The sequence below is a fragment of the Otolemur garnettii genome, unplaced genomic scaffold (genome assembly GCF_000181295.1).
Source record: "Otolemur garnettii isolate 467f Iridium unplaced genomic scaffold, OtoGar3 scaffold00006, whole genome shotgun sequence".
Taxonomy (NCBI): domain Eukaryota; kingdom Metazoa; phylum Chordata; class Mammalia; order Primates; family Galagidae; genus Otolemur; species Otolemur garnettii.
This window is the reverse complement of record NW_003852401.1, coordinates 6,849,970-6,876,118: the sequence shown is the minus strand read 5'-3', so window position 1 is coordinate 6,876,118 and position 26,149 is coordinate 6,849,970. Positions and strand designations below refer to the sequence as shown.

Here is a 26,149-nt window from a genome sequence, read left to right as displayed (position 1 = left end):
CTACTTACCGGTACCTGATCTTTGACAAGACAATTAAAAACATTGAGTGGGGAAAAGATTCCCTATTTAATAAATGGTGCTGGGTGAACTGGCTGGCAACTTGTAGAAGACTGAAACTGGACCCACACCTTTCACTGATTTAAACTTAAGACATGAAACCATAAAAATATTAGATGAAAGTGTAAGGAAAACACTTGAAGAAATCAGCTTGGGTGAAAATTTTATGAGGAGGACCCCTCGGGCAATTGAAGCAATGTCAAAAATACACTTTGGGACCTGATCAAACTAAAAAGTTTCTGCACAGCCAAGAATACAGTAAATAAAGCAGATAGACAGACCTCAGAATGGGAGAAGATGTTTTCTGGTTATGTCTCCAACAAAGGTTTAATAACTAGAATCCACAGAGAACTCAAATGTATTAGCAAGAAAAAAACAAGCAATTCCATCTCAGGGTGGGCAAGGGACTTGAGTAGAAATTTCTCTAAAGAAGATAGGCATATGGCCTACAGATATATGAAAAAATGCTCTCCATCCTTAATCATCAGAGAAATGCAAATCAAAACTACTTTGAGGTACCACCTAACCCCAGTAAGATTAGCCCATATCACAAAATCCCCAAGCCAGAGATGCTGGTGTGGATGTGGAGAAAAGGGAACACTACTACACTGCTGGTGGGAATGCAAATTAATTTGTTCCTTTTGGAAAGATATCTGGAGGACACTGAGAGAACTAAAAATAGACCTGCCATTTGATCCTTCAATTCTTTAATTAGGTATATATCCAGAAGACCAAAAATCGAATTACAATAAAAATATTTGTACCAGAATGTTTTTTGCAGCCCAATTCATAATTGCTAGGTCATGGAAGAAGCCTAATGCCCATTGACACATGAATGGATCAATGAATTGTGGTACATGTACACCATGGAATACTATGCAGCCCTAAAGAAAGATGGAGACTTTACCTCCTTCATGTTTATATGGATGGAATTAGAAAATGTTCTTCTTAGCAAAGTATCTCAAGAATGGAAGAAAAAGTATCCAATGTACATAGCCTTATTTTGAAACTAATTCATAGCTTTTATAAGAATATCATAACCTAGTTATAGCCTTAGAATATGGGAAGAGAGTGGGAGAGGGGAGATGAAGGGGGTGAATGGGGGGAGGGAGGGTGATTGGTGGGGTCACTTCTATGGTTTATCTTACAAGAGTACAAGTGAATCTTTCTAAAAGCAGAGTATGAATATCTCAACTCAATAACTAAGAAAATGACATGAAGGTTATGTTAACCAGTTTGATGAGAGTATTTCAAAATGTATATGAAAACAGCACACTGTACCCCATGATTGCATTAATGTACATAGTTATGCTATAAGAAATAAAAAAAGAATAAAGTGATACAATCTAGTGAACAAAATTGAGAAAGAAAATCATAAGACATTCTGATGATTATAAAGCTAAAAATACCATTTTAAATATTAGAAATTCAAATCAAAAATGTATTAAGAATACTTAGAATTTTACCAAGACCTCTATAGTAATATAAGATACTCCATTCATGTATTCACTACATTAGTACATGACAAGGGGAAATAACATACATTAATCTCAATAGATAACAAAAGCTCCCACATTAATTAAAAAGCAATACCTTACCTAGTCTATTAGATTTTGAATAAGTAGCTTAACTCAATAAATGTTTTTTGCATCAATTGAGGATGAATTCTATTGTAAGTAATGACAACTCAGCTAATTGAGGCTGAAGTAATGAAGGCATCTGTTTATTCCATTTACTTGAGTGATATTCCCAGGAGCAATGCTTATGCTTGAGCATTCCCATTGCTCCACGCGCTGTCAGTGTTCTGGATCTGGGTATTTTTAATAGTTGTGTGATATATCCCCAATTTTTATTGTAGACTTAAACTTGATGAGTGAACCCGTAAGAATGTGACACAGGATTAGGTTTTTTTTTTCTTTTTTCCCAAATGGCTAGCTGATTGCCCCAACATCCACTCTTCCCACCTTTTTTTTTTTTTTTAAAGATAAGGTCTTACTCTGTTGCTTAGGCTAGACTGCCATGGCATCATCATAGCTCACAGCAACTTCAAACTCCTGGATGTAAGCAATCCTCTTGCCTCCCAGGTAGCTGGGACTACAGGCACATGCCATCATGCCCAGCTAGATTTTGTATTTTTTGTAGAGATGGGGTCTTGGCTATGTTGCTCAGGCTGGTCTCAAACTCCTGCCCATTTGTTTGAATTGTCCCTTTTATTCTATGCAAAGGACCAATAAATTCAATTTTCTTTTCTCAACTTCTATTCTGTTTTCTTAACTGATTTCTCTATTCTTGCAATATACCACTTGGTTTCAATTTCTGTATCATTAAAGCATCATTTGGTATTTAAAAGGGCAAATGCATTTGTATATTTCTTCCTTTCTCATGTTTTCTTGTGTATCATTTTTTTCTTGAGACATCATGGAGTCAGCTTGTCAAGTTCCATCTAGAAATATTGTTTGTAAATGCATAGAACTTGTACATGAATACACAATCCAGCAATTTAAAAGAATACAGAAGAGTTTTATGTACTAATAGAGAAAAATCTGTTATGTTTAGAAATAATAAAATAATAATAGAAAGATCTATTATGTTAAAACCAATTTTAAAATGATATATATGAAATAATAACATTTATTTAAGTACAGCAAACATTTCTCTATGTATAAATTTATTGATTGCATACTTGGGAAAATGACTAGAAGGGTAAATATTAAAGTATTAGCTGTAGATGAGATCCTCTACCAGGTCAATGGCAGGCTTTTCACTTGTTTAAATTGTTCACATTTTTAATCATGGCAATATTTTCATGTGTATTTTACAAATATTATTCAAGAAATTCTCTTTAGCTCTTTGAAGTCTTACTCATCATCTCAGCTACTCATCTTGGCTTCTGCTTACCTATCTCTCTGCAAGTTCCAGCTTGCTTTGCTTTTTTGCTTCACTCTGAATAGTCAAGTAAGATTATTGCTCCTCTGGGAAGCTTCACTGTGATTTTTCCGTCTTTCACCTCAAGAAACTACCATGTACCTGGTATTTGAAGATATAGCAAAAAATTAGAATGAGATTCATAAAGAATGTATCTTACACACATGAACTGGGATATCAACACTTTCAAGATGGAAATCTAGAGGGTAAAAAGAAGATTTTTAAAAAGTCTTAGGAAAAAAGATCCAGATAGCTCCACCATTACTTTAAAGTCATTTTGAATTAGTTCAAAGTCCCATTGAATGGGGGCTTCCAATTTTTTCATGAATAATTTTAACACAACTGTATAAATACAAAAGAGTTTCCTCCCAGGCCCCTGAAGGAAAGGAAAAGCCCTGAAGAGAGAATAGAACAATCTGAAGGAACTTCAGAAAATGAAATCTCATATTTAGTATTTAAGAGGGACACAGGCTGAAGGCCCTCAGAGAAGCTGTGGCAAAGCTCCCAGTCTCCCAAGATGAGCCTTTTCTTGGAACTCACCCATGACTTTTCATTCTCCTCACTAAAGTCATTGGACATGACCTTTTCCAGCCCTATCTGCTCCCTTAGTTGCAAGCTACCACAGAACCTAGACTTGGGAAAGAAGGAGATCTTTACAGTTCTGAACCAATGGAGCCCTTCTTTCCTGTTTACAAGACAGAACTGACTCCAAATATCCTCAGGAGCTGCTGGATAGCAGCCTGCTCCAGAAGGCTCAAGCCATCTATCCTCCACCAAATGCTCTAGCATATCTTTAATCTCTGTAGCACAAAGGCTCCTCTGCTGCCTAGGATAAAACTCTCCTAGAGAAACTTCACACTGGCATTCGTCAACAGCTGGAAGATCTGGAGAGATCTGTTGGGTGGAGAGGATGGAAGAATCCACCCTGGAAACTGAGGGCTCAACAATGGCCATGAAAAGTTACTTCTAGGCTTTGGGAGGCTGAGGCAGGTGGATTGTCTGAGGTCACAGATTCGAGACCGGCCTGAGCAAGAGCAAGATCCCATCTCTAAAAATAGCCGGGCGTTGTGGTGAGTGCCTGTAGTCCCAACTACTCAGGAGGCTGAGGTGAAAGAATCACTTGAGCCCAGGAGCCTGAGGTTGCTGTCAGCTATGATGCTACAACACTCTACTAAGGGTGACAAAGTGAGTCTCTGTCTCAAAAGGAAAGAAAAAAGAAAGAAAGAAAGAAAAGAAAAGTTTCTTCCAGGGAATCCATCCCTACCTGAACAATAAGTAATTCAGTGACTGTGCCCTGGCGGTTGTCAGAGTAGAAATCAGGAAGCTCTTTCTCTCCACTAACAAACTAATAAGAAAACTTAGGAAGTAAGAAGAAACCCAATTCTCAGCAATAGACATCCCAGCTCAATCTTTTATTGTTTAGTTATTTCCAAACCTGTTGTTTTTGGCTTTATTTATAAAGTAAATTGAATTATATTTAGCATACTCTTTTCAGTAATATTAAGCATATCTGTGTTTAACTATTTTCAGAAACAGAGCAAATTTAATTGATTCCTTGTGGATGAACCTCAGGTCATAAACGTTATTTTCATAAATATATCTATTCATTTTTGATGCTGTTTATATTTACATGTTCTATTATTTACAAAGCATGTTTACATTTTTCAGATTAATTAAGATGCTACTTAGTTTTATTTGTTAACTAAGACTTTTCTTTTTAAAGAAAATCTTTCCCCAAATCCTAATTCTGCCCACTAAATGTGAAAGGATAGGATGCAATTTCTTCAGTCATTCATGCACTGACCTTGGGGATAGATCTTGAGTTCAGATCCATAGTCCTTGCCCTTATGGGACTTGATTAGACCAAAGGCACAGTTGTTGAAGAAGTGGTTATAATGTAGTTAGGTGTTTACATTAGGCCAATGGACTGAGTAAAAAAAATGCCATGGCAGTGAATGACATGGGTACTTTATCCTTCCCCCAGGGAAATAAATGAAAATGAGATTTGAAAGATAAGTGGAAATTTGTTAAGTATCATGTGAAGAGAAAAATTTCCCAGGACAAGATAAATAAATAAAACTGTAGAGTGGCCCTGCAGCAGGAAAGGGTTGATTCATTTAAAGAAGTGAAAAAGGTCAGAGTGGATGGGCCAAACTAGTGGATGGTAAGTGGAGCATGTGATGATGCTGGAGAAATGGGAAGGGGCCCAATGACAGGCGTGTGTGAAAGATGTTGGGCTTCAGAGCCAAAGAAGGCAACTTTTGGATTTAATACTGAATAGGGCTTCTCCAGAGCAATTCCAGGGAAATTTATTAGACTAGCAATTTTCAAATGTGTTCCTTAAGCTCCTGGGGGTCCCCAAAATACTTTAAGAGGCTCAATGAGGTCAAAACTATTTCTATAATAATGTCAAGACATTATTTGCCTTTTTCACTGTGTGAAACTTGCACTGATGGTTCAACAACAATGGTGGGTGAAACTGGGGGACCTAAGTGTCAGTCAAGGCAGTGTTACTCTCAATATGTACTAGTAAGTCTCACACTTTTCACTATAATTTACTTGAATTAAAACAAAATGCCAGTTTCCCATAAGAGTGCCATTAAGGATGTGGTAAAAATTAAGGATTGACCACATCCTTACTTTTGAGTACATGTTTTTAATGTCGTTTGTCCTAGGCTTTTCAATATTCCACATGATTACACTTAGAGTATGTACTGAAGTAAGATGATGTGTCAAAAAAATGTACTTATGTGATTGAGTTGTGAGCTAAAGGAACCACTTTTCCACAGAATCATATTTTTACTTGAAAGAATGACAGACAAATAATAGTTATTCAGACTTGGTTGTTTGACATTCTTTTTCAAAATGTTTATAAGGTGAATCTGTCATATCAAGAAAAACAACCAAAAGTACTTATTTCCAGTTATAACAGTTGATCTTTAGATAGAAAATTGAAATTTTGGAAAAATTTGTATCTGCCACTGTGAGGTGGACAACTTTTCAATACTTAGAAACTTCTGTGGTAATAATAATAATAATAATAATAATGGATGGATTGTTTGATGCTTATAGATTGAAATTTATATACATTTGTAAGTTCTGGATAACTAAGTAAACTGATATTTCCTAAATAACCAATGCACATATTATGGAATCTTGGGTTGGTAAAAGAGATACATTCAAAGTGCAAATCGTATTAATAGGCTTTTTTATATAATGGCATTTAAAAACTCATTGCTTTTGTTTAAATTCAACCCCAAACTAAGCACTTATCAAGCTCTGTGATACATGGTGCAATATATAAGTATATTTCTAGTATTCAATCCTCTTAATTGAATGAATTAGTCTATTAACATGATTTTGAATCCTGTTACAGTGGAAAGCATATAGAATTGTGAAAAGATACATTGGATTTGAATCATTGCTTTGCTACTTTATAGCTTCTATGACCTCTTGCTCTTGTACTGATTAGGAGCTCAATAAATGATAGTCATTGTTTACTGGCAGGCTAAGAGAGAATAAGATATTAGGAGCTTGGTAGGACTGTTGAGGGAAAAGTACTTCTTGTGAAGTGCTTTGCACAGTCCAGATTGCAGAGTGAACATTCAGTAAACATAAGCTTTTATTGTTTACATTAGTGTATTTAGAAAGTCTTTTCATTGACTTTAATAAGTGAGCCCAGTGTATTTTCAATTTAGATGTTTGATAAAGCTATGAGTTTACTTCAACATGTGACTTTGATTCTTTCTATAAATTTTACTAGTGCTTTAATTCTCATTTTATTTTTTTTTCCCTGACTTACTGTAATTTGTCAGTATAATTTTAAATATTTAAATGTTCGATTTAAAAACTGTTTTGAAATTAACTTTAGATCTTGTGATCTGAACATGAAACTTATAATATTTTTGTTCTGGGGAAATACTGATATTTTCTTTGTATTCTAATATATGATGAATTTTATGAATGATTTATGAATATTTGGAAAACTTGTATTTGTTATTCTGATTTATAACTTAGTGCTTCAGAAAATTAGCCACTGATGTATCTTTTTTCAATCATATTTAAAATTTTTCTTATCTTTATTATCTTTCTAGGCTATATTTTTAGAATAATTGAATTGTGCTAAAATTCCAGTGTTAAAATACTATTTTGGTTTACATTTGTATAGGCTGCTAATATTTTTTGCTTGATCTTTCACATTAAATTTTAGTTTCTTGCTTTTTTTTTTTTTTATGAGACAGAGTCTCACTTGGTCATTCTTGGTAGAGTGCTGTGGCATGTTAGCTCACAGCAACCTCAAACTCTTGGGATCAAGTGATCCTCTTGCGTCAGTCTCCCAAGTAGCTGGGACTACAGGTGCCTGCTACAATGCCTAGCTTTTTTTTTTTTTTTAGAGACTGGGGTCTCGCTCTGGCTCAGGCTGGTCTTGATCTTGGGGGCTGAGGCAATCCACCCACCTTGGCCTGCCGAGTGCTGGGATTACAGGTATGAGCCACTATGCCTAGCCCTAGTTTCATGCCTTTTATAATGTAATCATGGATTCTATTTATTACCTGTGTATATTTATCCTCTGAAATTTTCAATGAATTCTCATGAATATTGATATTGACATTTTTTAAAGACTAAGAAAAATGACATTTATGAGGAGCTTGGTAATTGATATATAATTATATGTTTAAATTTTACTTTGTATACATAAGATCACAGCCAAGGAGGTTAACAGCTCCTTTTATCAGCTACTTTTGCTATATCATCACATCTGAAAATACTCACTCTTACTATTAACCTTTAAATTTGTTCAAACAACAATAATTAAGTGCTTTTTCTCTTTGTCAAGATGTTAAAAACATTAAATGATGTATTGAAGATCCTACTGAAGATACTTTACTTTTCAATTCTGTCCTCTGCATTGAAGACCTGTAGAAATTTTTCTAATTAATTTTCCAGTCTTCTTACAACTTCTCTGTTCAAAGAAATATCTTTGAAATAATCTGTGTGACTACTATACAAATCAAAAACTGATTCACCAGAACTTATTACCATAATCACTAATTTTAACAAGTCTTTATAATAGGTTCTGCATCAGTTTGATAATGTCAGTAATTTAGACACATTTTAAACATAATAGAACATTTAATTATGCCAATTTTCCATCAGCCCACCAAAGTCATTTAATAATAGTTATATTGGACTTTCCACTGATTGGCAGAAGACTCTTCCACTAATGGCTTCCACGGTTTCCAGGGCGTCATTTTTCTTGCCAGACTTAGTTCACATTCAGCCTGAAGGATCACCTCTTCTATTTGGCCACCCTGAAGTTGGACTTCTAACTTTTTAACATCTGGTTCCACTTTAACCATAGCCAGCTTCTTAATTGTAATCTGTTCTGTATATATAATTTTTGTACACTGTATTTTTAGGGATTTGCTCAAGAACATCAAGAATCTCTGTATACAATATTCTTAGCCTCTCATGTGGACTCTTACAAACAGCCAATTCCACAAGGCCAGTAGCCTTCTTCAGCACACACACCACGCCAGTGTCAATCATACTGATATTAATCAATGTCTCTTTGATATCAGTATTGTCATTTCTATTTACATTATTGATTAACTTCTTCTGTATTGCTCACTTTATTATTGTTTTAGTAGCATTTAATTGTAAGATTTTTCAGTTATGGGGTTTGCATATTAAGCTAAGCAAAACTTTTATTTTAATAGAGGAGTTTAGGCAGTTTATATTTATTATCTTAATAAATATGTGTTTGATTCTCGACTTTATGCTTTACTTTTGACCTTACTCTTATGTTTTTGACATTTATACTTTCTTTAATTATCTAGTTATTATTAAATATAATATAGTGGTTGTTAGTCTGGGAAGATGACTGTCTAGTAGCAGCCCTTGGCAGAGGCTCCTGACCTGAGACCCGCCCACTGAATTCAGTTCACACCAGGCAACCACTGTCCCACTTTTTTCTCCAGAGGGAGAAAAACAGGACAAAATTGGACTCTATGAAGCTGAAGTTGGGGAGCTGGGCCAAGAAAGAAGTTCATCAAGCTGTGACTCCAAGGAAGAGCATTCAAGAAAACAAATTGCAGGTACAAACCCCTCCCCCAAGTGTGAGGCCTGCTGAGGGCTCTTTGCCAGCAAACAGGGAACAAAAGACTTCTCATTTTACCTCACTGGAGAGAGCCTCTAAATACTGGGTCTCTTTCTCCAGAGAGGTTGCACTTATGAACCTAGACACAACACCCCCTGGCATAAAATTGAACAAATATTTCCCCCCACAATTCCAAGCTCACAATTCACCCTTCCCCCTTGCATGGTGCTCTAAAGTTCTGCCTCCTGCAGAGCGCAGAGAGTTTGGTCTTTTCCTGAGACAGCTGGGAATAGTGTGGACTGCTGAACATCAAAACAGAATCTGTGACTAGTGGGGAAGAAGGAGGGCATGGGAAGAAAAGGACACTTGGCAGGAGGAGGGAGAGTACCCTGGTCGTGACTTTGCCCAGCCAGTGGTGATGTTGACCCTCTCTTTGGGCTGTGTTTGGTGGGAGGGGGTGCAGAATCCCCAGCTCTGACTGTGCCTGCAAGTGGGAGAGTGATTGCCTAGTGTGAACTGAATTCAGTGGGTGGGGCTAGTCCTGGCAAGCAAGCAGAGGCTTGCCAGGTGTGGAACAATACCTGAGGGCAAGGGCATGATTCCCTGACTCCATCAGATTTGGCAAGCCCCCAGGTGTGGACTGAGACTGGTGGGTGGGGTATGGTCCCCTGAGTCCAAAAAAGCCCTCCAGCAGAAGCTTGCTAGGTGTATACTGAGATGGTGGGTGGGGATGTGGTCCCCTGACTCCATCTGGGCTGGTGAGCAGAGGCTTGCTGGGTGTGGACTGGACTGGTGGGCATGGTCTCTGTCTCCAACTGGGCCTGTGAGCAGAGAAATGGACATCAGCATGGAATGAGTCTGGTGGGAGGCGGCATGGACCCCTGGCTCCAATTGAGGTCTGTTGGAGACCCTTGGATCCCTCCATGTTGAGCAGGGTTAGTACTGCTGGAGACAATTCAATTAAAACTTGTATCTGAGGTTGTCCTTGGAAGTTCAGTAGTGGAAAAAAACTGAATGGTGGGGGTGGGGTGCTATAACTGTCTGTACCTCTCCACAGCCGAGATTTAAACCTAATACCATGGTTTCTTAGGATAGGGTGAAGGTTGACTGATTTCAAAACAGAGCCAGCTTTCACTAGCTCACCAAATAGATCCTTAGAGTCTTCAGCTAAAACTCTGAAAGGGGCCTTTGTAAGGTTGTAAGGGCTAAGCCACAATTACAAAGCCTAGCACTATGGAAAGGGGCTGATTAACTCTACTACCTGGGAACCCCCATTCAATTTCACCCTACCAGTTCTAATAACCAAACATTGGAAAATAAACATGGGGTGGAACCAATGGAAGAATTCTGGCAACACAGATAACCAGACTACATCAACCCCTCCCCAAGGAATGACAAAGGAGATACAACTGAAGAGGCCATGCATAGACAAATGGCTGAGATGTCAGATATCAAATTCAGAATATGGATGGCAAATAAGATGAACAGAATATTTCTATTCATAGAATAGAAATGGAAGAAAAATTAGAAATAGAAATCCAAAGAGATTGGATTGTCTCAATAAATTAATAAATTCAAAGATATGGACATAATGTGAAAGGAGATAGAAGAGCTCAAGGAAATGGAAAAGTTATTTGAGGAGCCCCAAAATACAATAGAATCCCTCAGTAATGGAGTTAACCAGGCAGAAGAAAGGATCTCTGAAACTGAGGACAAAGCTTTTGAATGTTACCAAACACTCAAAGAAGCAGACAAATGGAGAGTAAAAACTGATCATTCCCTGAGTGAGTTGTGGGATCACTCCAAAAGAACAAACATTCACTTTATAGGAATTCCTAAAGGAGAAGAGGATGGTCCTAAAGGTACAGATATCTACTCCAAGAGATTATGGAGGAGAATTTTCCAAGCATGGCAAGAGATACAGAAATTGAGATAGTAGAGAGTTTCAGAACCCCAGCAAGACTCAATCCAAATAAAACATCTCCTAGACACATTGTGATTAATTCTGCCAAAGTTCAGATGAAGGAGAAAACTCTACAAGCAGCTAGACATAAGAAAAACATCACCTACAAAGGGAGAAATATCAGAATGACTACAGATCTCTCAGCCAAAACTTTTCAAGTCAGAAGAGGATGGTCATTGACCTTCAATCTCCTAAAACAAAACAACTTTTAGCCATCTTTTAGGATCCTGTATTTAGCTAAACTGAGTTTCATCAGTGATAGAGAAATCAAATACTTTAATGACATACACATGTTAAAGAGATTTACCATAGCTAAACCAGCTCTCCAGGATATTCTCAGACCCATCCTCCACAATGACCAGTACAATGCTGTATCACCAAAGTAAACTCACCCAGAAGTTTTTGAACAAAACCCAACTTCCACAGTGGTGAAAGGATTAAAAATGTCCACTGGACTTACAAAAAACATGGCACCCAAAACACTATAATGCTTATAAATTCTCTCAATTAATGTGAATAGTTTAAATTGTCCTCTAAAGAGGCATAGGTTGTCTGATTGGATACGTAAACTCAGATCAGACATCTGCTACATACAGCAATCTCATCTTATCTTAAAGGATAAAAATAGACTCAGGTTAAAGGATAGACATCTATAATACAGGCAAAGGGAAACCAGAAAAAAGCAGGGGTTGCAATTTGCAGATACAATTGGCTTTAAGCCCACATAGGTAAAGAAAGATAAGGATGGTCACTACATATTTGTCAAGGGAAACACCCAACATAAAGAGCTTTCGATAATGAACATTTATGCACCCTACCAGAATGCTCCACAATTTATAAAGCAAACCCTAATGGAGAGGAATAACTTGATACCTTCTGGTACTATGATAGTTGGAGATTTTAACACCTCTTTGACAGTCTTGGATAGATCCTCTAAGAAGAAACTAAACAAAGAAAAATTAGACTTAAACCTGACCCCAGAACAAATGGACTTAATAGATCACTACAGAACATTTCATCCTAATAAAACTGAATATACATTCTTCTCAACAGCCCATGGACTATCCTCCAAAATTGATCATATCTTAGGACACAAGTCTAACCTCAGCAAATTTAACAGAATAGAAATTATTCCTTGTATTTTCTTGGACAACCATGGAATGAAAGTTGAACTCAACAGCAATAGGAATCTCCATACCCAAACAAAGTTATGGAAACTAAATAATCTTAGGCTAAATGATAGCTGGGTGAAAGACAGAATAAGAAGGAAGTCACCACATTTTTGGAACAAAATGATAATAACGACATAAATTATCCTAACCTGTGGGATATTGCAAAGGCAGTCCTAAGAGGGAAATTTATAGCATTGGAAGCCTTCTCAAGAAAACATAAAGAGAGGAAGCCAACAACTTAACGGATCATCTCAAGCAACTGGAAAAGGAAGAACATTCCAACCCCAAACCCAGCAGAAGAAAATAAATAACCAAAATTAGGGAAGAATTAAATGAAATTGAAAACAAAAGAATCATTCAGAAGATCAATGAAACAAAAAGTTAGTTTTTTGAAAAGATTAATAAAATTGATAAACCTTTGGCCAACCTAACCAGAAACAGAAAAGTAAAATTTCTACTATCATCTATCAGAAATGATAAAGGAGAAATAACAACAGACACCTCAGAAATTCAAAGAAATCCTTAATGATTATTATAAAAACTCTATTTTCAAAAATATGAAAATCTGAAGGAAATGGACGAATACCTGGAAGCATGCCACCTTCATAGACTCAAACAGAAAGAATTAGAAATCTTGAATAGACCTATATCATTCCTTGAAATAGCATCAACTACAAAAAATCTCCTATAAAAGAAAAGTCTGGGACCCGATGACTTCACATCCAAATTCTATCAAACCTGTAAAGAGGAACTAGTACCTATATTATACAACCTTTTCCAAACAGAGAAAGAGAAGGAATACTTCCCTACACATTCTGTGAACCAAAGCACCCTGACTCCCAAACCAGGAAAGGATCCAACAAAGAAAGAAAATTATAGACCAATATCATTAATGAATATTGATGGAAAAATATTCAATGAGATCTTGCAAACAGAATTCAACAACACATCAAAAAAATTATATACCATAATCAAGTTGGTTTTATTCCAGGGTTACGGGGTTGGTTCAACATATGCAAATCTATAAATATAATACATCACATAAATAAAATAAAAAACAAAGACCATATGATTATTTCAATTGATGCAGAAAAAGCTTTTTGATAATATGAAAGGATCAGTCAGCATCCTTTCCTGATCAGAACACTTAACAAAATAGGTTAGATGGGTCATTTCTTAAACTGATAGAGAACATCTACAGCAAACACACAGCCAATATCATAATGAATGGAGAAAAAATGAAAACATTTTCACTCAGATCAGGAACTAGGCAAGGATGCCCACTGTCTCCACTGCTATTCAACATGGTAATGGAAGGCTTAGCCATCACAGTCAGGCAAGAGAGGGTGATCAAGGGTATCCAAATAGGGTCAGAGGAGATCAAACTTACTCTTCACTGACGATATGATCCTACACCTTGAAAATCCCAGGGACTCAACTTCAAAACTCTTAGAAGTGATCAAGGAATACAGCAGCATCTCAGGGTACAAAATCAATACTTACAAGTCAGTAGCTTTTATATATGCCAACAATAGTCAAGCTGAAAATATAGTCAAGGACTCTATTCCTTTTACAGCAGTGCCAAAGAAGATGAAATACCTGGGAATTTACCTAACAAAAGACATGAAAGATCTCTATAAAGAGAATTGTGAAACTCTGAGAAAAAAAATAGCTGAAGATGTTAACAAATCAAAAAATATACCATGCTCATGGCTGGGAAGAGTCAACATTGTTAAAACATCCATTCTACCCAAAGCATCTAGATTTAATGCAATCTCTATTAAAGCACCATTGTCGCACTTTAAAGAGCTTGAAAAAATAGTGTGCATTTTATATGGAATAAAAAACCCTCTCAAATAGCCAATAGATTACTAAGAAATAAAAACAAATCAGGAGGTATCATGTTACCAGACTTCAGGCTATACTATAAATCTATAGTGATCAAAACAGCATGGTACTGGCACAAAAACAGAGAAGTGGATTTATGGAACAGAATAGAGAATCAAGACATGAACCCCCAGCTACTTATCATCATTTGATCTTTGATAAGCCTATCAAAAACATTCAGTAGGGGAAAGACTCCATATTTAAGAAATGGTACTGGGTGAACTGGCTGGAGACCTGTAAAGACTGAAACTGTACCCCTACCTTTCACCATTAACAACAATTGATTCTCACTGGATAAAAGGTTTAAACTTAAGACATGAAACTATAAAAATGCTAGAACAGAGTGCAGGGAAAACACTTGAAGAGATTGGCCTGGGAGAATGTTTTAGGAGGAGGACCCCCCAGGCAATTGAAACAACATCAAAACTACATCACTGGGTTTTGATCAAACTAAAAAGCTTTTGCACAGCCAAGAGCACAGTCAGTAAAGCAAATGGACAATCTTTAGAATGGGAGAATATTTTTGCAGTTTATGCTTCCGACAAAGGTCTGATAACTAGAATCCACAGAGAACTCAAGCTAATCAATAAGAAGAGAACAAATAACCCCATTTCTATGTGAGCAAGAGACTTGAACAGAAACTTCTCTGATGAAGATAGGCTCATGGCCTGCAAACACATGAAAAAATGTTCATCATCTTTAATCATCAGAGAAATGCAGATCAAAACCACTTTGAGATATCATCTAACTCCAGTAAGACTAGACCACATCACAAAATCCCAAAACTACAGTTGTTGGCTTGGATGTGGAGAGAAAGAAACACTTCTACACTGCTGATGGGAATGCAAGCTAATGTGACCTTTTGGAAGGAAGTTTGGAGACTACTCAAAGAACTAAAAGTAGACCTACCATTTGATCCTGCAATTCCTCTACTTTGTATATACCCAGATGATCAAAAATTATTTTACAACAAAGACATTTGCACCAGAATGTTTATTGCAGCCCAATTCATAATAGCCAAGACATGGAAACAGCTCAAGTGCCTATTGACCCATGAATAGATCAACAAATTGTAGTATATGTACACCATGGAATACTATGCAGCCATGAAAATGATGGAGATTTTACATCTTTTATGTTTACCTGGATGGAGCTGAAACATTCTTCTTAGTAAAGTATCTCAAGAATGGAAAAAATAGTATCCAATGTACTCAACACTACTATTAAATCAACATATAATTACCTACACATTCATACAAATTGCAAAACATAAACATAGTCCAGAAAGTAGAAGGGGAGGGAAGAGAAAGGGGAGGGGGGAGGTGGAAGGAGGGAGGGTATTTGGGGGATCTCACCTAATGTGCATGATGCAATGGTACATTTCAAAACTATTAAGAAGAGTATAATTGTGATGGATGGGTTAATCAGTTCAATGTAAGCATTTCACATTGTATATCAAATCAGTACACTGAACCCCATAAATGCATCAATGTACACAGTTATGATTTAATAAAAATACAAAAATAGTTGTTAGATAAAATAAGACAGGATTATACACAGTCATGGAACTGCAGTCTGTGTTAGAAGACCCCAAAGACAGAATCAGTGCCATGAAAAAACAAAGACGTAGTCTGGAGGAGATTTTCCAAAGCTACACTTGACTATAGATTAAAAAAAAAAAAAAGAAAATTATATGCAAACAGAGTTACAGTGTAAATAGGAAAAAAGCAACAATCAGATATATAATTAAAAAAATTTGTTAAATAGAAAGATAGACCCCAGGCACAGGTTGAAAGAAGTCAGGGAAAGGAAGTCAAATGAGGGAAGTTCTGCATTTCAATAGTTAGTCAACCTTCTAAGAGTTTTCAGACAAACTTCTGCCTTTTCCTCTAAACCAAAAATAGCAGTGGAAGAGATATGGGCAGAATAGCAAATGTTAATGTTTCTGTAAGTCATCTTACTGCCACACTCACTGGCTAATGTGTCCAGTGAAGCATGGGATTTTCAGTATTTTATTAATCATCATTCATCTTCAGTATTTTATCAGGGACAGAGAATAGATTCATTTTGAAAGTAATAAAAATACTTTTTATTTTTTGAGACAAGATCTTGTTCTGTCACCTGGGCTACAGTGCAGTGGCATCATCATAGCTCACAGCCATCTCAAACTCGGGTTCAAGCGATCCTCCTGGTTCAGCCTCCCAAGAAGCTGGAACTACAGGCACTTCCTGCCACATTTGACTAGTTTTTTCTATTTTTTGTAGAGACAAGGTCTCAGTCTCACTCTTTTTTTTTTTTAGACGGAGCCTCAAGCTATCCCCCTGGGTAGAGTGCCATAGCATCATGCTCACAGCAACCTCCAACTCCTGGGCTCAAGCGAGTCTCCTGCCCAAGTAGCTGGGACTACAGGCGCCCGCCACAACACCTGGCCACTTTTTGGTTGCAGCCTTTATTGTTGTTTGGCGGGCCCGGGCTGGGGATTCAAACCCGCCACCTTAGGTGTATGTGGCTGGTACCTTAGCGGCTTGAGCCACAGGCGCCGAGCCACAGTCTCACTCTTTTCAGGCTGGTCTTTAACTTCTGACCTCAAGCAATCCTTGCACCTTTGCCTCTCCAAATGCTAGGATTACAGGCATTAGCCACCACCCCCAGCTGATAATGATAAAATGTGACAAACTGACTGAAATGGTAGAATGTTTGAAAGGATATGAACTTTTTTTCTCTCAATATTCAATATTCCCTGATTAAGATCAGTTCTCCTTCTCCCTGTGGGAAGATATGGAGAGTATTGCCTTACCAGCACATTCACAGATTATTCAAGGTAATCACATTTTGAACCCTTCATAAAACTACATTAATAATATCCCCAAATTGGTCTAAGATAGGCTATCATTTCTCATATTTGCGGCTTTTATCATGGTTAAAACTGTTAAACTTTTATGTACCATGATAAAACCAGATCAGAAAATTCTTAAGGTCAAATTCTACATTTTAAGTCTTGCTTAGAATTGTCACTTAATAATAATTGAGTAGAAACTTAATAATAATTTTAATACACTCTAAAAATCTGCATTTTCCATGTAATGATGCATTGTAATGAATTGAATTTTGTTTATTTAAGAAATATATAATATATTTTTAAAAGAAACAACTTCTTTCTTAATTTTTGAATTAAAAATTGTATAACATTTTTATTGGGACTATTGCTTTTTGGTCTACATAGTAAGTATATATAACAAAACATGGTATGAGCAGATATGCATGCAAATTTATATTCACATATAAATAAACAAGAAACTGTTGAAGAGAAATTCATCCCTGATTTTAGAAAATAAAAATATTTGGATGCTCATAGTATGAATGCAGTTTGGATGGATGCAATATACTGTGTCAGTGCCACTTAACCAAATGTATTTACTGGAAATTTTCAGGAGTCATGGAGTAGTGGTCATTTTAAACTGAGCATTTTTCATTTTAAGAAGCATATGGCTATAAAATGATGGGTTTGATATTCTAGGCTAGCCTATAAAGCGAATTTGAAGATAGTTCTCATTTTGTAATTCAAAACCTGCCTGAATGATAAAAAGTACTGCTGTCCAGCCATTATTCCTTATAGCTTCTGACATGTTCTTCAAGATATATTTGAAACCATAGCAAGGTGCATTTACAGTTACCGAAACAATAGAAAATTTTACTTGAGCACTGTCCTTCGTGCAAGAGGACAGATGAATTCTGAGTACAGTATGTAAGCACCCGAAGTCACCCCTCACACCACGCTCTCCTATTTCTGTAGGCTTTTGATGGTGGTGCAGATAGTGTTAGCCTGGATCAAGCCAAATCAAGGAAAGAATAAAAGATGTTAAGCGACTCCTCTGCCCTCTAGGCTCTCAGCTTTGGACTCTTGTTTTGACTATTGCAGCCACGAACCAAAGATATGTAGGCCTGGTGTTATGCTGCCACCTACTGGATGTAGGCCAACTACAGGATCAGAGAATGGGCTGTACTGATATCCTGCTCTTCCATGACCTCCAGCTGGGAACAATTCAGGAAATTAGAATTAAAAGAAAGGACCGTTTGATGTATTTAAAAACAAAGACACAAATGTACAAATGAAGTACAAAAATAATATAACTCATAACAGTGATCCTAAAAAATGTGAAACTTACAGTTTTTGATATTCATGTTTTTTTACTCCAAAGGCAATCTTTTTTCCTTATTTTTGTTAAATGATTCAAAAAAAAGGAAATAAATATTCACGTAGAAAAGTAATTATAACAACATGGTTGTGTTCATTTAATGAATTATATTTTTAATAAAGCAAAAAAAATCAGAGTTGTCAAACCCTGATATTATGTTCAAATTAATGGTTCAAGAGGGCCCAATTTTGTCCTGAGGGTCAGTTTTCTCAGATATTTGCTGTAAAAGTGGGTAGAGAGGGGTACCATCAGCAACAATAACACAGTAAAATCTCTGAAAAATTTACCCATTCATGAAAGTACAAAAAAATTGACAAAAAATTGTCAGAATAAAACTTTTCAGAATATTATAAATAATCCAAAGGCCTGCAGCAACCTAGAAGCATTTATTTAAGGAATACAGCTAAATTCCAGTCAACACAGCAAGATCTGTGGTGTCGTAAGTAGCACTAGTAGTATTACCCATTCTCAGGTGCAGTGGTAAGTTTAAAAACGGGCCGCATTTTTGCTACCAGAGAGAGTAGAATGGAGCTGCAGCACCTTCAAGGGCTCCTTCCTAAAGATTCTCATTATGTGACTCTAAATATCCCAATGGAGCGGTTTACCTTTAATTGACCTACTTGGGAGCTCACCCAATGCTAAAAGCCTCTTGCTGTGAAGAAGGTTTGCCTAAGATTTTTAGACTAGTGTTATAGTGGCTACCTGAGGTGATTGATAAAAGTTGCACCAAAGAGTAACCAGTGTAAAAGCTTAAAAGGAAAAGCTGAGAAATGAGAGGCCCATAAGGGCGTTTTAAAATTCTGGCATACTGCGGGGAATCGAGAAGGGCATCATGTACATGTAGGACTGTGTGCAGGCAGAGGAAAGACCTAATCTCTACCTCTGTCTGACATTTCCTTTTGTAAAGAACAGGAAGTGAAAGCTAAGGCAATGCCTGCCCAAGTATTGCAGGCATGCCCGAACATGAGCACAGAGCTTCTTGGCTAAAACTGAGAGATATATTGGTTCCAGATACTTAAGGAAATATCTGTTCAATCATTAGGTGACCACTAAACTAACTGATTTCAGATTTCAGTGGCTACACCTGCCAAAGAATACAGACTTTACAGAATGAGTTCAGAAAATTCACTAAGTAAATAACAACAACCCACAAGAAGCAGCAATAACAAGCTCTTGGGGGTTGGGAGCAAAAATGTTCAGAGTTGCCACATTATATTATTAAAATGTCCTCCAGATTTCAATGAAAAATTATGAGAAATACAAGAAACAAAAAGTATGGCTCATATGCGAGGGGAGAAGTAAATAATGAACAGAAACAGTTCCTGAAAAATCCCAGATGTTGAATCCTGGTTACTAGACAAAAACTTAAACCAGCTGTCTTAAATATGTTCAAAGTCCTAAAGGAAACTATTTCAAAGTGAGTAGAGGAATGTCTGACCACATAGAGAATACTAATAAAAGGAAAGAAATTGTAAAAAGAACCAGAAACTCTGGAACTAAAAAGTATAATCAGTAAAATAATTCACTTGAAGGATCTCATATCAGATTTGAACAGGAAGAAAAATCAATAAGTTTGAAGATAGATCAATTGACGTTATCCATCTGAAGATCAGAAGGGAAAAAAATGAATGAGGAAAGATGACCAGAGTCTATGAGCTATATAGGATACTATCAAGAATATTAACATATGCCTAATGAGATTCTCAGAAGGAGAGGATAGAGAGAAGGGGGCAGAAAAAGTACTTGATGCAATAATGGTCAATAACTTCTCAAATTTGATGAAAGCAATTAATCTACACATAAAAACAAAAACCCACAGGGAAGAGAAAGGGAAAAATCTCAACAAACTCCAAGTAGTATAAAGTCAAACAGATCCAACACACAGGATAATCAAACTTTAGACAAAATCTAAAGACAAAAAGAAAACGTTGAAAGCAGGAAGAGGGAAATGACTCTTCAGATACAAGTTATCCTCAATAAAATTAATAGCAGATCTTTCATCAGAAAACATGGAAGCCAGAAGTCAGTGGGATAACATATTTAAGATTCCAAAAGAAGATAAAAGCAAGGAATTTATGTTTAACAAAACTGTTCTTCAAAAAGGAAGGAGAAATAAAAACATTCCCAGATAAATAAAAGTTGACTGAGTTTATTATTAGTAGACCTATCTTACAAGAAAGGCCAAAAAGAGCCCTTTAGTCTAAAATGAAAGGACATTCAACAGTAACTTGTAGCCTATAAAGAATTCTGGTTGAGATAATTACATAAGTACATATAAATGTCAATATTATTGTACTCCCTTACCATTTCTTATGTGATTTGAAAGTAAAATGCATCCAGCAATAATGGTTAATTTGTATTGATGGGCAAATAATGTTTAGAAATATAATTTTTGACAACATAAAGAGAGGAGATGGAGCTGCACTGGAGTGAATTAAATTTTTAATCTTCTAGATTTCCTGCTTTCAACTCAACTATCTCCTAAACAGAGTCTGTATCTGAATGTCCCAGGGTGGTTGGCAGTGATGTCTCTGTTTCCATGGGGAAGAATTCTCCAATGTTGTCTTCATAGAATGTGTTGGGTAGTAGTCCTTCTTTTTCTATATTTTGGAAAAGGTTGAGTAATATAGGTACTAGTTCCTCTTTAAAGGTTTGGTAGAATTCTGACGTGAAGCCATCTGGTCCTGGGCTTTTCTTTTTAGGGATCCAGTGTTGTCAAATTGATATACCTTAAATAATTTAATGACATCTATTTTGTGAAATTTGGTTTTAGTATTGTACTTAATTGAGAAAATATTTCACATTCCATGTGCCAGTTGGTATACTGAGCTCAACCTCTATCAAGATGATCCAATGTCCCGTTTTGTGCTCAAGAAAAGTGTGACCACTACTGCTATCTAGGAGTTGACACAGTTACATTGTGTCTGAGCTTCATTGTCCTGGACCACGCCATCCTCCCAGCTCCGTTGGAAAACTGGTTAAACAGCCTTTTTTTGTTTTTTTATATAATTTAAAAATTATTCCTTTTCCTTTTGTATTTGTTCTTCACTGTGTTTCAAAGTTGTTCTAATGCTTTTAAAATCTTTTCTGTTTTACCTTGAGGTTCTTTGCAAACAAAGGAAGAGAAAATGTTGTAAGGGTAAAAAAGAGGCAACATGATTTTCAAGACATCAGAATTCCTCCCTGTGTTTTAACTTCCCTAGATATTAAAAGTAAGCAGTTACAAAAAAAAATGCATAAAGGCACTGAATGTGCATTTCAGAAAGAGGAAGCGACATCTTTTCTTTCCAAATGGCAAAAGGTCACTTAAAATACTTTAACAGCCAAGGATTAAGGAGTGAAAGCATGTCTTATGGCCACAGACAGAATCTAGTGGGAAGGCAGCTGGCTCTTGAAGGCAGGCTCTCACTCGAAGGTCCAGTTTTCAGCTTTGCAAGATCAGTGAATGTAATACTCATCTATTTGTTCACTTTTTTCATCATATATAGGGATTTAGTCACACTAGCCTACACTTAAAAGAAACTGGACCATACACTGGATGGCCATTTTGTCCATGTTTGTCCCACATGCTAATAGATGTTAGTCATTTGGACTGGGAACTCCCTCCATTCACATGCTCATGTTCACATAAGAAATGAAAGTAGAAATAAAAATATGTATTGCTGAGCTGACAAAGGAATGGAAACAGATTATTTCAGGGTATTTTCCATCCCATTTCCATAGTTGGATGAGTTAGTTTTCTCCATTGTAAAAGTGGCTAAATAGGTGCCAAGCATTGTAATAAGCACATATTCTCATCCAATCTTTGTGACAACCTATTGAAGTGTGCGAGATTATCATTTACATATAACAAGGGAGGATAATGAAGTGCCCAAGGCCATGCTGTAGTGCAGGCTGAGGCCATGGCCTGAATAGTGGCAGTTCAGCCACAGATTCCTCTGCCACGGCCACTGGACTGCCTTCCCACTGAATTACACTTACACTTCAGTTTCTAGACCCCATTTTCTGTAGTTACCAAAAAGTACTATTTGCTTGTCCTGGAGCGACTACTATATTCTTGAGTAGAATACAGCTACCTTTCCTCTTGCTAGTTCTGGACATGATTTAACCCATTATCCAGTGGGTTAAAGAATCCATTTTAGGGTGGTGTCTGTGGCTCAAAGGAGTAAGGCGCTGGCCCCATATGCCAGAGGTGGTGGGTTCAAACGCAGCCCCAGCCCCCTCCCCCCAAAAAAATCCATTTTAAATTATTCTTTTTTATCTTTGTTTTCAGGAGACTGTCATTTTTTGGCAAAGTTCTCAACTCAGGTGATATTTTAAAATTACATATACAATTTAAAGCTTTTTAAAGAACGGAGAAATTGTAAATCAGAAAAATTTAAAAATCCTAATCTTCTTCTATATTCTTTTATATTTCCTGCTGATCTGGAAAAATCACCATTTGTGGCACAAATATGTTTTTTTTTTCTCTGAATTTGTCTGGATTTTCTTTCTGGAATAACCCAGAGGGTATGGAAAATGTGTTATATTGTGGTGGATATCAAACAAGCACTCTCAGTTTGGAAGCCTTCCTCCAAGCACTCCTGTCAATAAGTGTACACTTTTAAATGACTTTACTAAAAAAAGTAAAAATAGAAAGCAATGCATAAAAAAATGGAAATTTCCAGAAAATGAAAATTTCACTACACATTATTTAAATGGTATTCATCACCCAAAGCCCTGAGAACTTGCTGAGACTTGCTACTGGCCCTGGTGATACTGTGTTCCAGCTCTGCCTGCTCTCTGGCATGTGGCCTGCCTCTGAGCCATGGCAAGAGGTCCAATTTTGCAAGATGAAAGGAGTTCTGGAGATTGGTTTCACAATGTGAATATACTTGACACTTCTGAACTGTACACATAAAAATAAGATGGCAGATTTTATGGTTTGTGCATTTTACCATAATTAAAAATTTTGCACAAATATCTGATTTTCATTATATTATTGTAGGGAAAGCATGCAATTTGCTCAATTTTAAAAAATTAAATCATAGCTGTATACATTAATGCAATCATGGGGTATAGTGTGCTAGTTTTATATGCAATTTGAAATATTTTCACCAAACTGGTTAAAATAGTGTTCATGGCATTTTTTTAGTTATTGTGTTAAGACATTTATATTCTACATTTAGAAAGATTCACATATACCCTTGTAAGATGGACCATATGTGTGGTCCCACCAATCACTCTCCCTCCACCCTTCCTCTCCCCTTCCCTCCCCCCCTCTCCCCTTTCCCCATATTCTTGGGCTATAATTGGGCTATAGGTTTCATATGAAAGCTATAAATTAGTTTCATAGTAGAGCTGAGTACATTGGATACTTTTTCTTCCATTCTTGAGATACTTTGCTAAGAAGAATATGTTTCAGCTCCAATAATATAAACATGAAGGAGGTAAAGTCTCCATCTTTCTTTAAGGCTGCATAATATTCCATGGTATACATGCACCACAATTTATTGATTCATTTGTGGATTGATGGGCACTTGGGCTTCTTCCATGATTTTTAAATTCTGGCTTACCACTGATTCATTGTATGACCTCAGGAAACATACTGAATCTTTTTGGGCAGCCTCAGTTTCTTTTTCTTTAAAACAAGAATAATAATACCTTCCTTGAAGGATTGTTGGATTAATTAAATGCATTGTTGGATTGATTAAATGAGGTAATGTATGCAGTATAGAATAACAGTTGGCCCTAACCCCAAATAGATGGTTATCATTGTTGTTACTTAAAATTGAGAAAAGTCTATCGAATTTGTTAATCAGGTCCTTCTTGATCACGAAGAAGGTAATGTCAGTTATGAATTTTTCATAGACTGAGTCCTAGGAAGTAGTGAAAACATGACTATAATATTATGAAAGGTGTTAAAATACAGAAAAAAATCTAACCAAGGTCTTCATGGAAACCTATAAAGTTATGAGCTCTTATTATTCTCTCTTTGCCCTATTTATAATATTTTTTTTCATAGAACATTTATTAGGCGTAGCCTTGTACTGGTTATAAATATTTCTTTTTAAAATTTATGTAATGGAGAGAAAAATATGCAAGTAAAAGGATTCTCACGTCCTCCCTTACCCTCTGTAAAGGAGACAAAGTGTGTCTGCCAAGTATCTTTTCGATAGGCTTATTGAGGGGAAGGACAGAGATGCACAAATAAAGCTACTCCCGAGAAAAGTGGTCTTTCACGAGCATTCGGAGTGAGGCAAGGACAGCAAGGAGGGCTGGAGCTTGCTGAAAGGTACATCAGCAAATGCAAAACAGTAGCTGCCATGGAGAGTGTGAATTTAAAGACCTAAAGAGAACTTCTCAAGTTTACTTAGATTTATAAAATACATATGAATATATTGTCATAGTAAATAATAACACCTTCCTTGCAGGATTGTCAGTAAATTGTCAGAAATTTGAAAGATTTATACAGGTAAAAAGCCCACCTTTGAGCTCTTAGAAGATTCGCTCCAATTTCACATGGTTAATAATCTAATGAGTATCCTTTTAGTCATTTTCTTATGTATTTAATAAATGTTATAGGAATATATAGTATATGTAAGTGAGTGCTATTATTCCATTCATATCATTCTTGAATTTGTTTGGTCACTGAATAATAGAGAATTTTCTCTCTTGAAACATAAAAACAGACTTCTTTTAAGTGGCTGCATGGTGTATTCATGTTTAAATTCAGCACATTCCAAAACAACACATCAACAAGATTTTTAGATGGAAATTGATAAGCTGACTGCAAAATATATTAAGAAAAATGATATATATATATATAAATCGAAGGAAAGCTGAAGAGAAGAAATATACTTTAGATGGACTTGCCTTTTCAAATACCAAATAATCCAAAAAATTGAAACCAAACATTTTAATTGCAAGAATAGAAAAAGCAGTCAAGAAAACAGATGAGGTTGAGACAATGAAAATTGAATTTGTTAGATCTTTGCATAAATGAAAGTGGTATTTCAATCCAGTGAGAAAACTGGATGTTAGGGGAGGAAAGCCTACTTTTTGTGTCACATTCTTGCAGGTTCTCCCTGCTGCCTTAAGTCTAGGTCTACAATAAAACCTGGAAGGCACTGCACGCCTATGGAAATGGCCAAAATCCAGAACTGCAGCTGCCCAAATGCTAGCAAGGACGGGGAACAATGGCACCTCTCAATCATTGCTGCTGGGAATATTGCTCTACAGACTTACAATTATGTCAATAAGCAATTGCCTTCATTATTTTAGCTTCTATTAGCTGAGCTGTACTTACACTAGAACACATTCCTAACAAATCCAATAACATTTATTAGAGTTAAACTACTTTTTCAAGCCCCCCCCCCATAGATTAAGGTGTTGTTTTCTAATTAAGGTGGAAGCGTTTGGGTTTTTGATGCCAATGAGTTTGTGAATTGGAAGAAAATATTTGCAACCATGTATCTGATAAGGAGTTAACATCCAAAATTTGTAATGAACTCTTTCAAATCAACAGTAGAAATTCGCAAAGGACCCAATGAAATGTTTCTCCAAAGAAGACATAAACATGGCCAATAAGCATATGAAAAGGAACTTAATATTATTATTAATCATCAGGGAAATGCAAATCACAACCGGTATGACATAATCACCTCACACCTCTTAGGATGGTTATTCCAAAAAAGTCAAGAGAAAAATGTTGGAGACTGTAGAAAGAGGGAACTCTATACACCATCAGTGAGAATGAAGATTGGTGCACTTTTTATGAAAAACAGTATGTAGGTACCTAAAGAAATTAACAATAGAATTGTCATCTGACCCAGCCATTCCTCTTCTGGGCATATACCAAGAATAAATA

General features: G+C 36.3%; 1 pseudogene; it reads right to left on the bottom strand.

Annotated features, from left to right (window-relative positions):
• Positions 1 to 8,153: 8,153 nt before the first annotated feature.
• LOC100946568 lies at positions 8,154 to 8,532 on the bottom strand (annotated as a pseudogene).
• Between the last annotated feature and the right edge of the window lie 17,617 nt (positions 8,533 to 26,149).